General features: G+C 37.8%; 1 protein-coding gene and 2 pseudogenes across 4 annotated transcripts in view; 1 reads left to right on the top strand and 2 right to left on the bottom strand.

Moving 5' to 3' along the window:
- Positions 1-20,463, top strand: part of LOC308643674 (immunoglobulin lambda-1 light chain-like) — a 375,374-nt gene that overhangs the window by 43,583 nt on the left and 311,328 nt on the right. The gene's annotated exons all lie outside the window — the stretch shown is intronic.
- LOC308643675 (carnosine N-methyltransferase-like) lies at positions 1,952-3,754 on the bottom strand (annotated as a pseudogene). The gene is made up of 2 exons: positions 3,356-3,754; positions 1,952-2,712 (listed from the first exon to the last, which is right to left on the bottom strand). The product of its transcript is annotated as a carnosine N-methyltransferase-like (transcript).
- LOC308643677 (ADP-ribosylation factor-like protein 5A) lies at positions 10,074-10,576 on the bottom strand (annotated as a pseudogene). Its single transcript has one exon. The product of its transcript is annotated as an ADP-ribosylation factor-like protein 5A (transcript).

Below are 20,463 nucleotides of genomic sequence, written 5' to 3'. Positions count from 1 at the left end.
GGAACACAAAAACATCATAGTTTTACTTTGCATTTAAAAACCTCAGGTTTCAGATTTCCCTAAATTGACAACTCAAATTAGCTCCATGGAACCCTATCCTGCATAACAAGAGTCAAGATAAAAATGCTCCCTCACTGTATGCAGAACCTGCCCTCAACCACAAAGATGTTAAATCTAGTACTGATTCCCACAATCCATGGGACAATAGCGATCTAAAATTTTCAATTAAGTTTTCTTATTAAAACCATGACATTTATGCCACTATCACATTAAGTCCCTCTACTCCAAATTGCCAGATATAACTAAAGCAATCATAATAATCTGTGAAAATATTCAATAAGTTATTTTCTCCAAGGAAAGGTTAAAACACTATTCATCTTTGTTTTCCAAGCTATTGGAAACAGAATAAGGAACACTAAAAGAAAAAAAAAACCTCTAAAACAAAAAACTAAAGTAAAATGGCTTCTACCATTCTACTCTCTGCTTCTATGTGTTTAATTGGGTAGATTTTACCTCTAAGGAAGATCATTTCCTTCTCTGCTTATTTCACTTAGCATAGTCTCTTATAGGTTCACAAATGCTATTGTAAATAACAGATTTTGCATCTTCTTAAAAGATTGAATACTGCAATCTGCATTTGGGGTAAAATTGGGGGTTCATAACCCACTTCAATCTAATGTATGAAATATGATATGTCAAAAGCTTTGTAATGTTGTGAACCACCAATAAAAAAAATTTAAAAAAAAAGATTGAATACTGTTCTAGGAATAATATGGCTGCCTTGTTTATACATGGAAACATATAGAAAGAAAGAAAGAAAGAAAGAAAGAAAGAAAGAAAGAAAGAAAGAAAGAAAGACTCCCCCAATAAAGATCTGCTAGACATAGGAATATATATAGCATATATAATGTTTAGGCTCCATCTATCAGGAAACAAAATTGGTGTTAAAATGAAATTACATGAATACCTGCACTTAAGGACAAACTATGGGTGATAATTTATCCCTGAATTTCATACTTAATATTTTACACATTAAAACCATTATTACAGATTTTCCTAGTATATAATTAACTAAGAAAGTGCTTGCTTTCATAATCTTGGTAATCTAAAAAAAGACATGATTGTAAATATTACACTGACAAACTGTATTTATTTCCCATTTGAAATCATACATTTTAAATGGGCATATTTTTATTTTCCACTCTTGTAGCACTACTTTTAAGAAGGCTTACTTAGAATGCCTTAATTATGTTGAGATCCCTTACATTTCAAAGTGATCCATAATGCATATGCTTTCATAAATTGTTCCATTTAATGTGGATGAAAGACTTAATTACTCAATTACATTTTAATGATTAATGATACAATTAAGGTTAACACTTCATAAAAATGAAATATCTGATTCTTCTCTAAATTTAGCTGAACCAGAAAAAATAAAGTCAACAAATTTGGATGAAAAATTAATAAATACATATTTTATATATAGATTATTCAGAAAGAAAGTCAAAAAATACCAATTCCACATGTTGAATATAACAGAACCCTTAGACTTCTAAAAACAGCATATGAAATGAACATAAAACAATAAAAAGGAGATTATTATGAAATTCAATAGTAACAAATCATTAATATGGCAGACTTGTGACAGCTTCATGAAGATACTGGAGATTAGATTTTTTCTGCTGAAAGACAATTGTGTGCTTCAATGAAAATTATACATGAAGATTATTTACTCTATCTTTACTTATGTAATACAAATCTTCATAGCATAATATATTTCTGAAAAAAGCAATAGACATTTTAAGAGAATATACACTATTTCTAAATTTTGTTAGGAATAAGAAGGCACCACTGATTTGAGGTTGTGTCTTGTTATCACTGATAGTTGATTTTGAGTTTTTATCTCAGGATTTGTTTTAGTAAACTTTTCTGGCGATATCAAGTAAGACCATTATTGTGGCTTACATACCATAAATAAGACAAGTTCATAGTAGTATTTCATCATAGAGAGATCCTTCACAGTATATGGTGACAATATGAATTCTTTTTTCCACCTCTATCTGTTGCTGAACATTATTTTTTATAGCTTTGTTCTATGGAAAGTTCATTTGCCAAATTTTCCAAGTGGTATAACAGAGGACCAAGATTTATCCAAATTCTACCTGGCTTGAATAGTTTCCATATTGTATCAATATAATCAATCACATTGTGAGATGTGCCTATGAAGAAACAGGTGGCAATACAGTCCCAAATATTGCATTTTAAATAAATCTTCTGCTGACATAGAAAAGTTAAAACCAGGGAGAAGAATGTAGGGGTCAATATCAGGGGAAGGTTATGGGTCATATCTGATCAGCTAAACTCTGGTTATTGCTAAACTGATGGATCCAAGAGATAAAGTTTATATTTGTTAATTTCAGAACATCTGTTGAGAACAAAGTTGGAAGAAAAGAGCATTAAAAAATCTCCATTCATATTCTTGACAAGCATGACCTAGCACAGCTATTCCCAGTCCAGTTTTCCTAATCTAGCACCAGTTACCAGAATATTTACTTAAGGAGGATCTCTCTTTTGGAAAAAAAATTGTTTTATGATTGGCTGGCAGTTGGCTTTCTGCTTTTCTAGTTTCACTTTAGTCTCTCAAAAACTATTTCAATGTGGATTATAACTTATCCATATCAATGTTGAGGCTGGCATAATCTTTCCATTCCCCTCATTAGGGATTCAAGTGAAGCTTGAAATGCTAAATGAAAGAAATTATGGTGGTCTCACTTTACCCAATAGATTAAGGTTCATTAATCTTAAAACCACAATATAGTTAAGCAGTCTTTACTCAGGAGAGGTCCAGAACTGAATTGCTATGGAGTGTGGGGACAAGTGCATGGAGTACTGCATACATGGCATATGTTAAGGGTGTCTGAGTAGCAAACCACTCCCCCATGCTAAGCATGTGAGCTGCAAACCGTTTACTTTGTAGGCACAACCCTGCGTGTTGCAGTCCCTGCACTTGCTCCACAGCCCACTCTTTGATTGGTCGCTGCAGGGACAGTTGGCCAGAAATTGTATTGGTGGCTGCTTCAATCTGCTTAGCTACTGCCTGAATATATATACATGGTAACTGCACAATAAAATCAGACCTACTTCCAGCTTGGTCTCTGGAGGTCTTGATTAGCGACTCTGCAGCCACACTCTCCTCTACCCTGTTCTGTGGGTCTCCTCACTGGACAAGAGAGAGCCCACGCAATGGAGACTAAACATCCTCTCTTCTAACAGAAGAGAAAGAAGAAAGTCCCCCTGGGTCATTGATGGGACAGCATGGAGAGACTCATACTGGAATTGCCACACTGTATCTATCATCTTCTCCGTATTCTTTATTTTCAAAAATATATATGCAATCATTCACAATGATCAGTAATATTTCTTGATTATAATCCATGCATTTTCAAATCTTGTCCAAGTAAAGAAGAAACTGAGCAAGGAGTTTCTGTTGATTATCTCGAACTGATGTAAACTGTCTTTTTGTTCGGTTCACTGGCTCATGCATACAGGTGGCATTATAGCGGAAGGCATTGATGATCTTCCAAAAGTGCTTGCTCGGGAAGCTCTCCTCCTCCTTGCTGTGAGTGTTTGCTGCTGCCTAAAGTGCTGCGGCAGAGCCCAAAAGCCCAGCAGAGAACTGCACTTCCACTTTCTTGCTTCCACCATGATTGTGTCCGCCTCCCCTGCAGCCCTGGCACAGCTGAGAGGGGGTCGGTGGAGGGTGCTGGTGTTGCTATATGGCCTCCATGGCTTTAGGCCTCACTGCCTTGCTGCTCCTGGCGACTGAAAACCCAGTAGGGCCTGTTGTATACCAGCCCCCAGAAAGCCACGCACTCCACTCCCATTACCCTCAGGGCTCCTTCCACACTGGGCTCTGACAGATCTTCAGCGGAGCTTGTTATCTTGCAGTTCCTTCAAGGAGTGATTGATGTTGCTTTCAAGTATATCAATTGACAATAAAGTGGCTAAATGTATACATTTTCATGAAATAATGAACAAATTTACATAAATGTATGCTAAATTTTTTTATGATTTATCAAGCTAATATTGAGGAAGAGTTATTTTTGTAGTATATAAAAATTGATGTAAAAATATTATTCATAATTTATAAATTTATGTTTCTTCTAATGTATCTTCATTACTTGTATGAGGTTGTATAAATAATAAAACATTTTAAGGGAAAAATATTCATAATTCAGTATCCATAATTATATTTTCCTCCTGCATTTTGTGTAAGAATTTCTATATTTTCTCTTTGCCTAGGGTTTCTGTTTTAGTCTGTTTTTTGCTAGCATAACAGAGCACTACAGACTGTATGAACACCAGGAGCAATTCAAACCATAGCTGCCTGTGGCAAGATGTGTAGCAAGTTATACTAAGGCATGGTTATTCATATCTGTACATCTGGTAAACTTCTGATCCATGTGCACACATCAGCCATACTTGTCTCATTTTATTTTCTGTTTCTATAACAAAATGACTGAGACCAGGTAATTAAAAAAAGCAAGAAAGAAATTTATTTGACTCCTGGTTCTGGAAGCTGGGATATCCAAGAGCAGGGCCCTGGCACCTGGTGAGTTTCTTCTTGCTGCATCACAACAGGGTAAATTCATCATCACATGATAAGACACATGTGATGTGTCACCAATGCCATCTTGGGGGCCCCTTCCTCATAGTTTTATCTAATCCTTATGATATCCCAAAAGTCCTACTTCCTATATATTATAAACATGAGTTTAGGGGATTAAGTTTCCAATGCATGAAATGTGGGGAGCAGGAATACATTTGAAACATGTCAATGTCTTACCAAATTATCTATTCTCTGAGACTGAAGTGTATAAATGAGCATCAGAGATAGATGGAAATGGGCAGGTCTGTGGTATAAGTTGGTTGGCTAGGTGGGATAAGATCTATTCCCAAGTATTTTTTGTGAATGAAATAGTTTTCCTGATTTCTTTCTTAGCAAATGTATTATTGGAGAAGAGAAAAGCAATTAATTTATATATGTTGATCTTTTATCCTGTTATTCTGTTTAATTTGTTTATCAACTCTAGAAGTCTTCTCCTAGAGTGTCTTGGGTTTTCTAAATATAAGATCATGTCACCAGCAAACAGATAATTTGACTTCTTATTTTCCTATTTGTATCATTTTAATTTTCTTCTTTTGCCTGATTGTTCTGGTTAGAGTTCCAAGACTAAGTGATTGAAAGTGGAAACCCCATGTCTTATTATTGATTTTAGAGAAATGTTTTCAGTTTTCCTCTCTAAGTATGATGTAGGCCTTGGTTTTGTCTTACATAGCCTTTACAATATTGAAATAAGTTTCTTCCATCCCTGGTATTTTAAACACCAGTGTTTTTCAAGTGTTTTCAACATGAATGGGTGCTGGACCTTTTTGTATAGTTTCCTTGTATTTCTTGAGAAAATCATGTGATTCTCCTACTTAACTCTATTCATGTGTTGAGTGGCATTTATTGATTTGCATAGGTTGAACTACCCTTGCATTCCTGGGATGAAACAGATGAAACATGTTGTACTGTCTTCTTACTGCAATTTTGAATGTTGTTTTTCTATATTTTGTCTTGAGTTCTCACATCTATGTTCATCAGGGGTATTGGTCTGATAGGTCTTGATCTGGTTTTAGTATCAGGGTTACACTGGTTTGATAGAGTGAATTTGACAATATTCCATCCTTTTCTATTTTATGGAATAATTTGAGGAAAGATGCATGAGTTATTTTTTAAAAGTCTCAAAGATAAAACTCTGAGAATCCACCTGGTTCTAGGTTTTCTTTGTTAGAAGGCTTTAATTGTTGTTTCAATTACATTGCTTGATCATAGTCTGTTTAAGTTTACTATATACTCATGATTCAATTTGAGTCAGTCATATGTGGCTCAACATTTGTCAATATATTCTAGATTTTCTAGTTTATTGAAGTATAAGTTTTCAAAACAGTTTCTAATGATCCTCTGAATCTCACAATTGTCTGTGGTGATACCTCCTTTTTTATCTATAATTTTGTTGATTTGGCTCTTCTTTCTCTTTCTTTTGGATAGTTTGACTAAGAGTTTATCAATCTTGTTTATCTTTTCAAAAGACTAAAAATTAATTGATTTTTTGTATTTTTACAATTTCATTAATTCTGGCTCTGATCTTAATTATTTCCTGTCCTCTCCAGAGTTTGAATTTTGTTTGTTTGAGTTTTTCCTCTAGGCCCTTGAGGTGTAGCACCACCTTATTTATCTGGAATCATCCAATTTTTTAATGTAAGAACTCAATGTTATAAACTCTCCTTTTAGAGCACCTTCATACTGTCCCTGAGATTTTGATTTATTGTACTTCTATTCTCATTTGTTTCCAATAATTTCTCCCCTGATTTATTCTATGGTTAATTTCTCATTCAAAATTTAATTATCTTGCTGGGCTCAGTGGCATATAATCACAGCAGATGAAAAGCCTGAGTCAGGAGGACCTAGAATTCAATGCCAGCCTTAGAAAAAGTGAGGTGCTAAGCAACTCAGTGAAACCCTGCTTTAAATAACACACAAAATAGGGCTGGGGATGTGGCTCAGTGTCAATCCCTGGTATCCAAAAACAAAAAAAAAAGTGAATTATTTAATCTCCTAGTGTAAAAGTGTTTCCTGTTTTTTTTAAAATCTTTTTGATGATTTATAATTTTAATCCATTAATTTCTTATAGGATTCAAGAAAATAGGTCAATATTTTTGTTTTTGCTAATATATGCTTTGCACCCTAAAATATGATCCATTTTAGGAAACTTCCCTGTGGCACTGAGAAGAAAGTGAATTCAGTTGTTGATGAATAAAATGTTCTATAAATGTCAGTAAGATCCATTTGATGAATAATAATTTTTCTGAAGAGTCTTTTTTTAGTTTATGACTGGATGACCTACCTAATAAAGAGAGAAGCATGTTGAAATTGCCCAATATTGCTTTATTGTGGTCTACTTGATTCTTTCTATTGAGAAGGGTTTGTTTTATGTTTATAGGTGCATAATTTTAAAGAGAATGAATATTTATTATCATAATTGCTTGTTGGATGATTCCCTTAACCAGTATGAAGTGACCTTTATCTTTTCTAATGAATTTTTACTTTGTGGTCTGCCTTCTGTGGTATTAGAGTATTTACACTTGCTTGCTTTCAGTTTTCATTTCCATTATATATCTTTTCCTACCCTTTACCTTTCAATATATGGATGTCTTTGCCTATAAGGTGAGTCTCTGTGGACACATTTTATTGGGCCTCATTTTTTAATCTAACCTGTGAATCTATAACTTTTGTTTGGAGAGTTTAGACTATTTATATTCAGTGTTACTAGAGAGAGAAAATTTTATTTTCTGATAATTTGATTTATTTCTAATGGTTAATTCTGAATTGATTCTCCTTTAATTTATTATTCTTATGTTGAGATTCATCCCTATTATACTTTATTTCTTCTGGATTTCTGTATTTCACTTTAGCAGAGGCTTAGTGGTTTGAATTCTTTTAGTTTCTGCTTATAATGGACTGTTCTGTTTTAACTTCAATTCTGAAGGATAGTTTTGCTGGATGTTGTAATCTTGCTTGGCACCTATTTTCCTACTGGGTTTGGTATATATAATTCTAAGTCCTGTTAGCTTTTAAATAAATCAATTGAAATCCAAATTAACTTACTTCTAAATGTAACCTTCATTTTTCTGTTCTCATTTTTAGAATTCTATTGTTATTCTGCACATTAGACATTTTAATTAAGATCTGTCTTGGAGCCAACACACTGATACATGGCTCAGTGGCTCAGGAGGCAGGGACAGGAGGATTGCAAGTTCAAAGTCAGCCTCAGCAACTTAATGAGGACAGTAACAAATTGGTAAAACCCTGGTCTAAAAGAAAAAAAATTTGGTTAATCAATTAAAAAGTCTGGTGATATGACTCAGTGGTAAAGCCCCTCTGGGTTCAATCCCTGTTTTTTTTTTTTTAATGTCTTGGGTAGATTTTTTTTTAATTTTATCTATTTTTGGGGTGATATACCTCTGGTTCCACTATTTGGATTTCCATCTTTTTTATGGGGGTTGAAGGAAATTTTTAATATATGACAAAAGTTTCAAAAGTCTGAGTACATAGTACTCAGTGCTTAGTAATTTTGGATTTGCTTTTGTAAAACCACAAATAATATTAAGTGTATTCGCATTTTAAACATCATAAACATAAATATAAAACACAAAAACATCCAAAGTTAACACTGATATACCACACCTGACTTTGATTTAGACACTGAGAATTTTATATTTTATAGAAAAGTTGTTGAAATTTTGACAATGCTTATAGTATATAATTTCTACCAAAATCTTCATGAAATTTAAAAGGTTGGTATTAAAAAGTAGTTATTTTTTCTTAAATATTATAAAACATGCCAGTTTAGATAAACCTTCAAAATTTTCTGTGTATAAAATATATATAAACACAGTATTCAAGAATGTGTTTTAACGCAAGGTAATTCTGTTCCAATTAACACAAAAATACCTTCAATTTTCAGACATGGGAAAAAAAACCTAAGCAAACCAAAGTAACTTGGATCAAGTTATATCTTAGTACAAATAATATATGACTTTCAATCAATTTTTCAAACAGCAGCATTAAAAATTGCATTATTAATTATTAATATATTTACATGATGAAATAAGATTAAGAAAATTTACAGAAACAAAAAAAGCTCAAAGTAGTTCACCTTCTAAAATGAGAAATATGAAATCTGCAAGTTAAAATTTTAAATGTTGCTTGGAAAATTTTTATGCCTTATTTGTACTCTCAAATTCTTTTAACTGCTTGAAAAGATGGTAGCTAAATTATTTTTAATAATATTTTTAGAATGCTACCTCTTTGGGAGATGTTTATCACAATTAAGAAAACACAATTAATCACATCGGTTACACATCCACTTTTTTACATACTGCCATAGTAGTGTATGTTGTATTCTGCTGCCCTTCCTATCCCCTACTATCCCCCCTCTGTATATGGGGTAAAAATGGAGTTCATAATCCGCTTGAATCAAATGTATGAAATATGATATGTCAAGAGCTTTGTAATGTTTTGAACAACTATAAAAAGAAATCACAATTAAGAAATCACTTGATAATTTTACTCAAAATTTATGATTGATTGATAAATGGATTAACAACATATTCAGTAATTTAAACCAATACAAGGAATAATTTTATAATGGCTCATTGTGCAATTCTGTCCCACTGGTAAAGTCAAGAGTTTGACAGTTATTTTACTCAGATTACATGTTTCCATGATGTGTGTTCTTGATCACTGTCAAGTTTTTTCTGGATATATTTTGTGTTGTTGTTGAGAGCAGCTCAATAATTTGGTGTGTGGTTGGAGTGGGGTGGTTAGAATAATACAGAGAACATACAGAAAAAATATAAAGTGGCATTTACACAAATGCCAGTACTTATCTCATTGAGGCAATAATTAAGGTTACCACTATTTTTGTGTTATTTGCTTTACTTTAGAACGTAAATCAAGCCATTAACTTGAACTTGAGGCATATACATAATACATATAAAACCTTAAGAAAATACATTTTTTTCATAAGTGACATGACATTTTAGAATATTGGAAACAGTATCTGTACTGATTTGTATTTTGACTTAATGGAACAAGAAGAAAACAACAATTCATCATTAGGGAGGGGTATTCTGTTTTTAAAGTTCTTAATGTTCAAAATGTCTTCCTGTTCCTTTGTACTTACCACTGGCTATAACATTGTCTTAAGAGGATTCATTGAGAAAAATATCAATCACAACTTTATACTTTGGAAGGAACTAATTAGAAAGCAAATTGGAGGGGGAGACTTTATTTTTTTTCAAATAAGAGGTCTTAATTTTTCTTCTTATAGAAAAAGATAAATCAATTTATTATAAAGATATCTAAACCAATTATTTTTTGCAGCTTTCAGATGAAGTCCAGCACTTTGTTTATACAAAGTCTATGAGGTTAGTAGAGGTCATCTAATCCTAAATTATGACATATTTCATTCAAGTCTTTGGCATAATCCCTCACCAGTAAGAGCACAGCAAGCCTGCATAGGCCTCTGGTGATATTTAATAAAAGTTAGCTTCAAACCTGGCAGACTTCTACTACAGTCATGTATTCTTTAACATCTTGTGTATTAGCAAAAATCAGTAATCCAGTTTTTCTTAGGTCCTCATGCACTAATAGTTGTAGAGTTCTTCTTTAGTTAGAGAAATCCTCTGTCTGTACTGTCCACAACTACTATTACGAACTCCATGTTAGAATAAGTATTCCAGGAAGAATGAAGATATTCTTGGCAATCATATCCCACATTAGAAAATATACATCATTAATCACGATCTCTTCTACCTTATTCCCTATTGTAGGGGATGTAAGTACAATTTCCTTCAAAGAAAATTATTAAAGGATGGTAATTTTCCCTGCATTGTCCACTCCAATAATGATAATTTTGTGACCCTGGTGATTGAATAGCCTCCATTTCCTGGTGAAGAGAATTCCCATTATTGTACAATGGATCCCCTCCAGCTACCTGGGCCACCTGGCCTGGACTCTCTGGCTCAAGCTAAAGAGTGGAGAGATGCATTGGAGCATCAGCCTCTGCTGCTGTTGCAATTCCCACACTGGCCACTGGTCTGCTTCCAGGGAACCAGAGACAGACTAAAACCCAGGCCACTCTGCTCTGAGCAAGGCCTTGCAACTTTGGCTGCCACCTGCTCCTGCATATTGCAGCCACTTTTTCTGCCATAAGCCTTGTGGACCCTTGGTCCTCCCCCAGCTCCTCTCAGGTGGCTACAATCTGGTTTTTCTTCTTGTTCCAAAGCTTTGGAAATGTTTCTGATTATTTCATTGGAAAGATTGTGCATTCCTTTAGTTTGTATTTTGGAAACACCGATGATTCTTAGATTTGATCTCTTTTTTTTTTTTTAAAGAGAGAGTGAGAGAGGAGAGAGAGTATTTTTAATATTTATTTATTTATTTATTTATTTATTTATTTATTTTTTAGTTCTCGGCGGACACAACATCTTTGTTGGTATGTGGTGCTGAGGATCGAACCCGGGCCGCACGCATGCCAGGCGAGCGCGCTACCGCTTGAGCCACATCCCCAGCCCTAGATTTGATCTCTTAATGTTATCCCAGATTTCTTAAATATTCTGGTCACAATTACATAACATCTTTTCTTTATTGTTAACTCTATGTTCAAGATATACACTTTGTCTTCAAAGCCTGACATTCTGCCTTCAAAGTGGCCTGATCTATTATTAATGATTTCCATAGGATTTTTAAAGTGATTTATTTAGTCTTTCATTTCCAGGATTTCCATTTGGTTCTTTTTAAGAATCTTTGTATTTAAATGGTCTTTTACTTCCTCTATTTTTCTCTCTAGTTCATTCCTTACATCTTTTATTAGCTAACATTTTAACTAAGAACTTTCCATAATTTCCTCTACTGTGGTATCAATGGGATCAGTGTTGTGGGCTATTTGGAGATGGTTTGTTCCTGTGCTTTTTTACCTATATATCTATCCATCTGCTAGAATGATTCTTCTTTCTACTTTTATACCAGGTACTATTTTGTGAGTTGCTTTCTCTTAAGAGAACTAGGTTGAGGAAATACCCAAGTATTCATACTCACTACACTCAAAGTGTGTCCTCTGCTATTCTCATCATTGGCACCACTTTGAGAGAGGACACTAACCCTGTTTATACAATCACTCCAGAACAAATCATAAACTAATCAACCTTAAGAGAAACAAAAACTAGTTGAAAATGTTATTCACAATTCCTCTAACCCCAGGCATAAAATTGTAGTAATGATCTGGAATTTGTTGAAAAATTAATTATTAAAGATAGAAAAATTGCTATTACATTACATAGTGAAGAAGAGGACAGGAAAAGTAAATTAGGAGAAAAAAGAAAAGATAGAAAAAATACCAACCAAGTGTAGGGCATGGCTGCCTGCTTCCTGGTCTTGAGGCTGCACATGTGGCTGGGATGGCTCCTGGTGGTGCTGTGGGCGGTGACAGAGGAGGCAGACCACCGCCAGGATAGGTCCAGGACTCTTCTGCCCTTGTGGACAGCTAGTGTCTTCCCTTAAAGACTATGGGATGGGTGTACACGTGAACTTGCTCCACCCTTCTGACCTTCATTCTGATTTGCTCCTGTGCAGTATATAAGCTGTGTGTACTTCCTTATTGAACGAGATCCTGCTTTGACTGTTCTCCCTGGCAGGTCTGATTGTCCTCCCAGGAGGGAGAACTGGGTGTGAGCAGCCAGTTGGCCTTTACCTTTCTTGGCTCGTCTTGGTCAGGACATGCTTTTCCCATTTCTCCCACTGGTCAGGAGGAGACGTGGGCTAAAAACCCCGACAACCAAGGTTTAAAAAAAGAAAGAAAGAAAAATTATGGATGGGTGGAATTGGAGGCAATCACTGTTAACATAAGAGGGAAATGTGGCTACAGTTTTAGAGAAGCAAGTGTATGCATGCTAAAGAAAACAGAGAATGGTTCCAGTTAATGCTTTAAAACATCAGAAGAAATACAATCAAATTGATTGAAGATAAAATATAAAATACTAGGAAAGCAACTATCAAATAAAAATAAAGGATAATATATATAAAATCCAAATTGATAGCAATCCATGCCAGGGTAGTGAATTCTTATTCAGTCTTGTTGGATTGGATTTTATCAAGCTTTGGCAATTTAGGCTGGGATTGTGGCTCATCAGTAGAGCACTCACCTAGCAGGTATGGGGTGCTGGGTTCGATCCTTAGCACCACATAAAAATAAATAAATAAAATAAAGATATTGTGTCCAAGTACAACTAAAAAAATATTAAGAAAAAAGATTTGGCACCTTTAGAAGATGCCCATCACTCTTCAGCTTGGGTCCTCCTAGATTACTGGGGAACAGAAGCTATTTCCCTGGTTGTAATAGATTTCTCACCAGCTGGTTTCTGTTTATCAGTTCAGAGATCTGTAAACCTGTGTGCTGGGTGGATGCTGTGTTGTGTCTGCTAGCTGTTTCTTTTCAATGCAGGGGCACAGGATGCAGGGATGAGGGCTGTTGTGCTGACTGCTGAGGGGTGTTGTGCATTCCCTTTCCTTAACTGAGTCTTCCTTAAAGTGGCATAGAGCCTGGTGACTATGGGCAAGCACAAGACATGTGATTGCAGGTTCTCTGTGGGTCATCTGAGGTGCAGAAGCCTCCCCCATGGCTGATATAGATTGCCAGTATACCATCCATATGATTGGATATAGGGAGAGTTGGCCCACCTGTGTCTGAACTCCTACTGCCTCAGGTTGTGAAGCTCTGTGCTCCCTCCACTCTGATTGGTGTCCCCTGGAGTGGTGCTATCTAAGCCACTGGTGGCTGCCCACAAGCACAGGGCCTGTGGATAAAAGCTCTCCATGTGCTGTGTATGGCACAGAAGCTCCCTATCATGCTTATATAGATCTCTGTGACTGGGATAAAGAGTCTGTTAGCCCACCTAAGTCTGAGTTCTTAACTACTGTGGCCACAAATTGCAGGCATCTGCTTTATTCTGATGCTGTGATATCCTCAGAGCAGTTCTAACTAAACATCTGTAGAACTGTGGTGTCTTTGGGAGTAGGGTCTCTGTGGGCTATCTCTGGCACAAAGATCTCCATCATGGCTGGCATAGCTCACAGGGGTTTTACCTGTCACCATGATGAGGGTAGGATGTCAGCTGGCCCGTCTTTACCTGGACTCCTACAAAGGCTGTCTTGTGCACTGGCTCAGGTTTAGCTTTCCCCAGGACTGATTAGCTCTTGGTTCTGCTTTGCCTAATGCTCCTTGTCCACAGTGAGGGGGAGAGAGTTTCAGTCACTTTGGGCTAGTAGAGATCCTTCTGTAAGTTTCTTCTGGACAGATATTGAGACCTTTTCAGAGGTTTTCTAATTTTATTTGTTGCTATCTGGAGGTGGTCAGAAGCTGTGCTGAACTGATTTCTTCTAGGGAGGCTGGCTAGCTGTGGACTCTACAAAATGAATGTGATGCTCGCTCACATGGCTTTAGTCCACATTTTGGCTAAACTGCTTGATCTCCTTCACTGTCCTTGCTGTTCTGTTGTGTTTTAACTTGATCTGCTATTCTTTCCATCTATTGCTATGGAAATAGGTAAATGTACCTTTCCTCTCCCTCTTTCTTTGTTACCCTTCCCCTTTAGCACCATCCTCATTAGAGTTTGCTGTCAAAGAGCTGTGTCCTTATTTTCTGCTCTGGTAACAAAACTTCAGGTCCTTCTATGTATCAAATTGTCCAATATGGGGTTCTATTCAAGTGTCTGTCATTGCTTTCTTTCTGGGCTGTGGAAGGCTCAGAGGTTGTTGTCTAGACTCACTCTGTCATCGATGCCCTTTATTGGCTGTGAACTCAGATATGTGCTGAAAAGTCTCATGTAGAATATTGTGACTGTGAGGGAGGGATTCTCTAAGTCCACGGATAGCAATTTTACAGTAAGAATTGCAGGCAAAGAAAATAGCCCTGTCCAGAATAAATTCTATTGCCCTGCCATGATGAAAAATTATACTTTGGGAATTTTTTTAATCTCCCATTGGCACATAGAGCAGTGGCTACAGTCAGGGTTACTGTTGTGAATGAAAATACCCATTGATAACTCCATGAAAAATATCCAGCCTGCCATCAAGGACACATTGTTCCTGAATAAGGATGTGTGCTTTAGAGAGGAGGCTTACTGACAGAATGAGCCATCAGATGCCTGATCATTTAGATCCTTTTCTTTTACCTTTGTTTAACATTATACAAGGCACAGGCATCTTCATAACCTCTGCAAATACAAAGGAAATTTGACAAGCATTTTTTTTCTGTATTTTAAAAAATAAATAATAAAATCAGACACCTAAAATTGATGTTATAGTTCAATGACCTTATATGTGAATGATATTTCTATTGTCAGCTTGTATCTTTGAATAACTAAAAGTTGGATTTGATTCTTACACTGGAAAACATAGAAATTGTTAGATTTAGAAATTATAACACTATTTTCCTTCAATTATAGACTTTCATACATATCACAAATAAGTTTTCACCAATTCCTTGTGGAAAGATTCTGTTTTTCATGTGTTTGGTAACATATATGTATTATTTTTAAAAATTATTTTTATCTAGTAGTGATTGATGTGGCTACCAGACTGTAGAATGCATAAGAGGCTCTCATTATATTGTTTTGGACAGTGCTGGACAGGACCCCTCAAGTAACAGTCCCTTCAGAGTAATCTGGTACAGGAAGATCTGCCACCATCTATAGGACACAGTGGGAACTCAGAGAAAAGCACTAGTACCCAATAGAGATGTGAGCTGAGGACCACTTGCCCAGTAGCTTACTGAGCCTCAGCTCTGCTCCTGACACACTGTGCACACACACCATCCACCTTATGATAATCATTACTGCCTGCCCTCATGATTGGTGCATCTCCCCAGTTCTGGATGCATGGCCACATGATATTGCATTAGCCTGTATTTGTAAGAACCTGGGAAAGTATCAAGACTTATTTTTCAAAAGATGTATACTTCCTACTTTCAGTCCACCTCAAGTCCAAAATCTCATAATCTACAGTGGTATTTTCCTATGGGGCCCGGACTTAAAAACAATGTTTCTGTTCTCATCAGCAACTCCTCTGTTTCTCTGTATATTGGATATGATTGATTATATAGTTGGACAACTGCAACCATTGTGGGATATGCCACAGAGCCTCCTTACTCTGGAAACCCCATTCATTTGGCAATTTCACTGTTTATAATATGTGAATAGGAGGAACATCCCCAATATTAAAATATGATATTTCCTGATATCATAGTCACATTAGAAGCTTTTTGCTTCTTTCTTCAGGGTAGATACAAGAAATAACTTGTTCATTATTGTGGGAGATGGCTCAAAATGATCTGAACAGCTAAGCATAGAATGTTTCAGATTATGGGGTAAAAAAATTAGGTTTTCCTTCATAATCTCTGGAATGTATGTGTCTCCCCAAATTTCTCAATATTCTTTTCACTTCATGCAAAATTGCCATGACAACATAGAGACCTAAGAAGTTTACCCTGGTTTTCCAGATGGTCCAAGCCCCCAGGCACTGTGTTATGACATGGAAAGGAGAATCAACATATCTGAGGGAATAAAATGTCCATGGGTGTTCTTGTCCACTCCACAGGAATGCACACTGTTTCAGATCCTGCTCTCTGAGAGGAATGCAGAACGTGGCTTTCCTATCAATGGTTTATACCAAGTACCTGCAGAAGTATACTGCTCTGGCACATTTCACAGCTGGTGCAGAAATGGACAGTGAGATTGGCTCCTCATCTCACCCAAGACCAACATTCATTCTGAATCTCTCTGAACTGTTGGGCAGTATTGAAGCATGGAGTGTGGACCCTCCCTAGAGCATGCTGGAGATGGGAAGCACAGCACCTAAGATCTTCATGAGGAGCTCACAACAAGGACAGAGTTACAGCATTGTAGTGAACTTTTAAAGTTTCATGGACATTTTATTTTATTCCCACTATTCAGCCCAAGAGCTAAGAGCTGGGCAGGACACACAGCTAACTAAGCCTCTCACTGTTATCAGGAGACTGGGTTGAATTACACAGGTAAACTTACTTTTGAGCTCAGAATGGCCAGGCCATCCCTGAAGCAAGGTGAAGGCACAGATTAATGTAGATGTGTCTTCCCAGACTATAGGACCAACAAGGAAAACAGACTTCTGTGGACAGAGGGTAGGTCTGTAAGCTTATCCTTCCTCTTTGTGTATACCTGAGGCTGAGCCCTGCTCTAGACAACACAACCTCCTCCAGCAGCAATCCTGAGCTTGGTCTAATTTACTATAGTGGGTAGCTCTCCCAGCAATGGGATAAGAGAGGCTTGGGTAGAAGTCAGCCCAGCCTGGGCCTAAGGAAGTAGCTTAAGGTTACTTCCACAATGGCTTGGTCACCCCCTCCCCAAGCTGTTCTGCACTGGTGATGCCCTAGGGTCTCAGCCTACCCATCAGACCCAAGAAAGTGGGACAAACCTGGCCCTGACTCTACTTAGCAGGACTATGCCTGTGGTTGGAAAGATGCTCAGAACCTGCTGAAGGATGGGGGATTGTGAGCATGAAATACATACTATGCTCACTACTTTGTGTGGTTTGCTAAAGTGTTCAGAAACTCCGTCTTCCAGCAGCTCAGGGGCCACAGGGGCTGATGCTGATGCCATTGGCTGCCCCGAGGGCCTTCAAAATTTCTGAGCTCTTTCAGGCATGGTGAAATATTGGTGTCATTTGGGATGTGTCCTTCATCTTTAGTCCCACCTCCTCTCCTTCTCTCTTCTTTTAGGCTCCGTATCCTCTCACATGTTGATTCTGTCACTGTCATTTTCAGTGAACCAAGGACAAGTGGCTAGGATCACATAAGCAGGCAGCATTATTGAAAGTAAAAGCATGCACTATTGCCAGCAGAAGCAAGATGAGGCCCTGTAATGGTCCTCTGCAATGACGACACCAGTTCCTCATGTTCCCTGATCAATTCTTTGCTTCATCTCAAGGCACACAGCAACTCTGGCCGTCCACTGGGCCTATGTTATTAGGATACTGTCTATTAATGTCATGTGTGGAATTAGCATCATTGCTCACAGAGTGACATAGAAATTGAGAGAAATCTGCCAGTTTGCCTCCCCCACTTCTCCTTCCTGCCCTGGTCACACTGACAGGTGATTGCCTGACACATGGAGTTTAAGCTTCTAGTCCTGCCCCTGCCCTCATATTTCTAAAACATGGGGGCAGATCTCTGGACCTCTCCAGGCTCAAATAATTTCATTGGAACCTAAGCAGTTCATTTTTATTTACTTTAACTGCCAGCTTAAAAAGGCCACAAGAGTCCTCAATTATACAACACTAAGTTTTGTTAGTAAGGAGAATTTCACTTTAACAGGGTCTTAATTATGGTTATAAAGGGGAGGGTGATAGGTGATGGTTCTTGTTAGGAGGATGTGCACTGGGGGATTTAAGGAAGTCCTTCAAGGTTGGTTCTTCCTGGAATTGGGACACATCTGTAGCATAATGCATAGGATAGGTGGACCTCAGGGATACAGTGCAGGAAGACTCACTGTGGGATATGCTTTGGAAACATTCATTGGTTAATCTTCCAGTTTGCCAAGGGAGAGCTGCGTAATCAGAGGATTCAACTGTGGACAACAGATTTTTAGAAAAGATTGAAGCAAAATAGGATATGGTTAGTGTTTACTCCCTCGCCTTCCTGGGCAGGAATCTCCTATGTATAATGGTGAAGCTGACACAAATGCCTAGCCTCACTTCTCAGCATGAACCACACTCACTGCAGGTTGCCAATGATCTTGTGAGAGGAGGAGCATGAGCTATTCACAGGCACACACACATACACACACACCTCTCCAAGCACAGGGCTGAGAGGTGCTGGTTCAGCTGCCCCAGTCCTGAAGAACTTATGCCCCAAGGGTAGAAATGACCAAGTCAGGGTCCCTCAAAGGGGTTTTGGATGCAGGGTTCAGATGATGGGAATGGACGTCCATAGGTTCTTTTATGCCTGGACTCTGCCAGGAATGGATGTCTGTACTCCTTTCTCGTCGAGCTTTACTCCAGCAGCCTCCTTGGGCTCCTCCCTCCCTCTGAAGGACCTGCTTCTCCACAACCACTATCACTGCTTCTCTCAACTCTAGGAACTTCCCTCCCTTTGCCCTGCTCCAAAGTTTCTGCTCTCTATATCTAGAACCTGTCCCAAGGAACAAACCCTCATTACCCTGAACCCAGCCTTGACTCTGAGATCAGCCCAGTAATGCTGCTAAGGTGTACCCCTGAGACTTAGGCCTGGTTTTATCAAAGAGAAGCCAAAGCTACTAAAGTTTTCTTTCTTCAGAAGAACTGAGAGGCAAGCTCTCTCTCCTTTCTTTAAAGAAAACAAAGCACCAGGAAACAAACTTTCATCCTCAGACTGGGTGAAAGAAAATGCACACTACCCATCTGACTCTATCCCATGAATGCCCACTCTCTATTCTGTGCTTGGAAGGGCAAGGTGAATGCGGCTAGCTCGGAGTGAGGCTGGACATCCTACACACCATTTCAGATAACATGGGCTTTAGAATGTAGGGTCCTTCAGAGCATGTAGAGGTAAAGCTATAGTGAGGAGCATCCAGGAAGAGGCTGGGACAGTACAAGGGGAGGCCAAGAGGGAGTCCCATCCAGGGGGATCAACAGGTCTCCAGGTCATAGTCTCTGTACTGGAAGTCCCAAGAGTACATCACATGCCTGGCCTTCTGTGATCACATTATGCCCATCACACACACAGTGTTTACCCAGGATATTAGCAGGAGCCTGGGAACAGTGAGGTCCTCAACTGGGACATTCCCCGGAGGAGCCTAGTCCCAGGTATCAGCCTTGGTAGTTGCCTGAGAGACAATAGGGGGTCAAACCAAAATCCCTCTAGGAGGGATTTCCATATGAGAAGATGGAACTTGAGAGCCTGTGTTCTTTACTTAGGACTGTTGCTTGGGAGTTCTGCCCAATCCCTGAGCACTTTCTCTTACTGTCCAGTAGTGTCCCAGAAATAACCTTTCTATCTTTGGCACTTCAACAGATGCTGCACACCTCTCCCTGCCTCTCCTCCCACTTCCTGGTGGATCTGCACTGAGGGCTGCAGTCCTGCACTCAGGTGCAGTCTCAGGTGGGGATAGCACTCAAGACATTGTCTGCATGGAGCAAGCACAGTCTTCTTTAGTACACTGCAGAGTAGGGGGACCACTGCCTGTCTTAGCTTTCTTTTCCTTTTCCTCTCTAGCTCCTACTTATGAGAGAAAACAACCTTTAACCTGAGTTTGACTTCTTTCACTTAACATGATGGTCTCTAGTATCATCCAGTTTTCTACAAATAGCATAGTTTCATTTTTGTTTATGGCTGTATATACCACATTTTATTTATATAGTTATCCACTGATGGACACCTGGGCTGATTCCATATTGTGCTATTGTGAGTTTGCTGCTAAAAGCATGGGTATGCATGAATCACTTTAGTAAGATGGCTTTGATTCTTCAGGATAAATACTGAGGAATGTTATAGCTAAGTCTTATGGTGGGTCCATGCCTAGTCTTTTGAGGGGCCTCTATACTTATTTCTATAGTGTTTGTAGTAATTTATAATCCCACCAAGAGTATAAAAGTGTTCCTTCTTCTCCACATCCTCTCTAGCATTTTATATTTGTATTTTGGATGGCTGCCACTCTGACTGGTGTAAGGTGAAATCTCAGTTTACTTTTGATTTGCATTTCCCTCATTGCTAATGATGTTAAACTTTTTTCATATATCTGTTGGCCATTTTTGCTTTTTTTTTGAAAAGCATCTGTTTAACTTAC

The sequence above is a fragment of the Spermophilus citellus genome (assembly GCF_964194105.1).
Source record: "Spermophilus citellus genome assembly, chromosome: 3".
NCBI lineage: Eukaryota > Metazoa > Chordata > Mammalia > Rodentia > Sciuridae > Spermophilus > Spermophilus citellus.
This window is presented reverse-complemented; position numbering and strand designations above follow the sequence as displayed.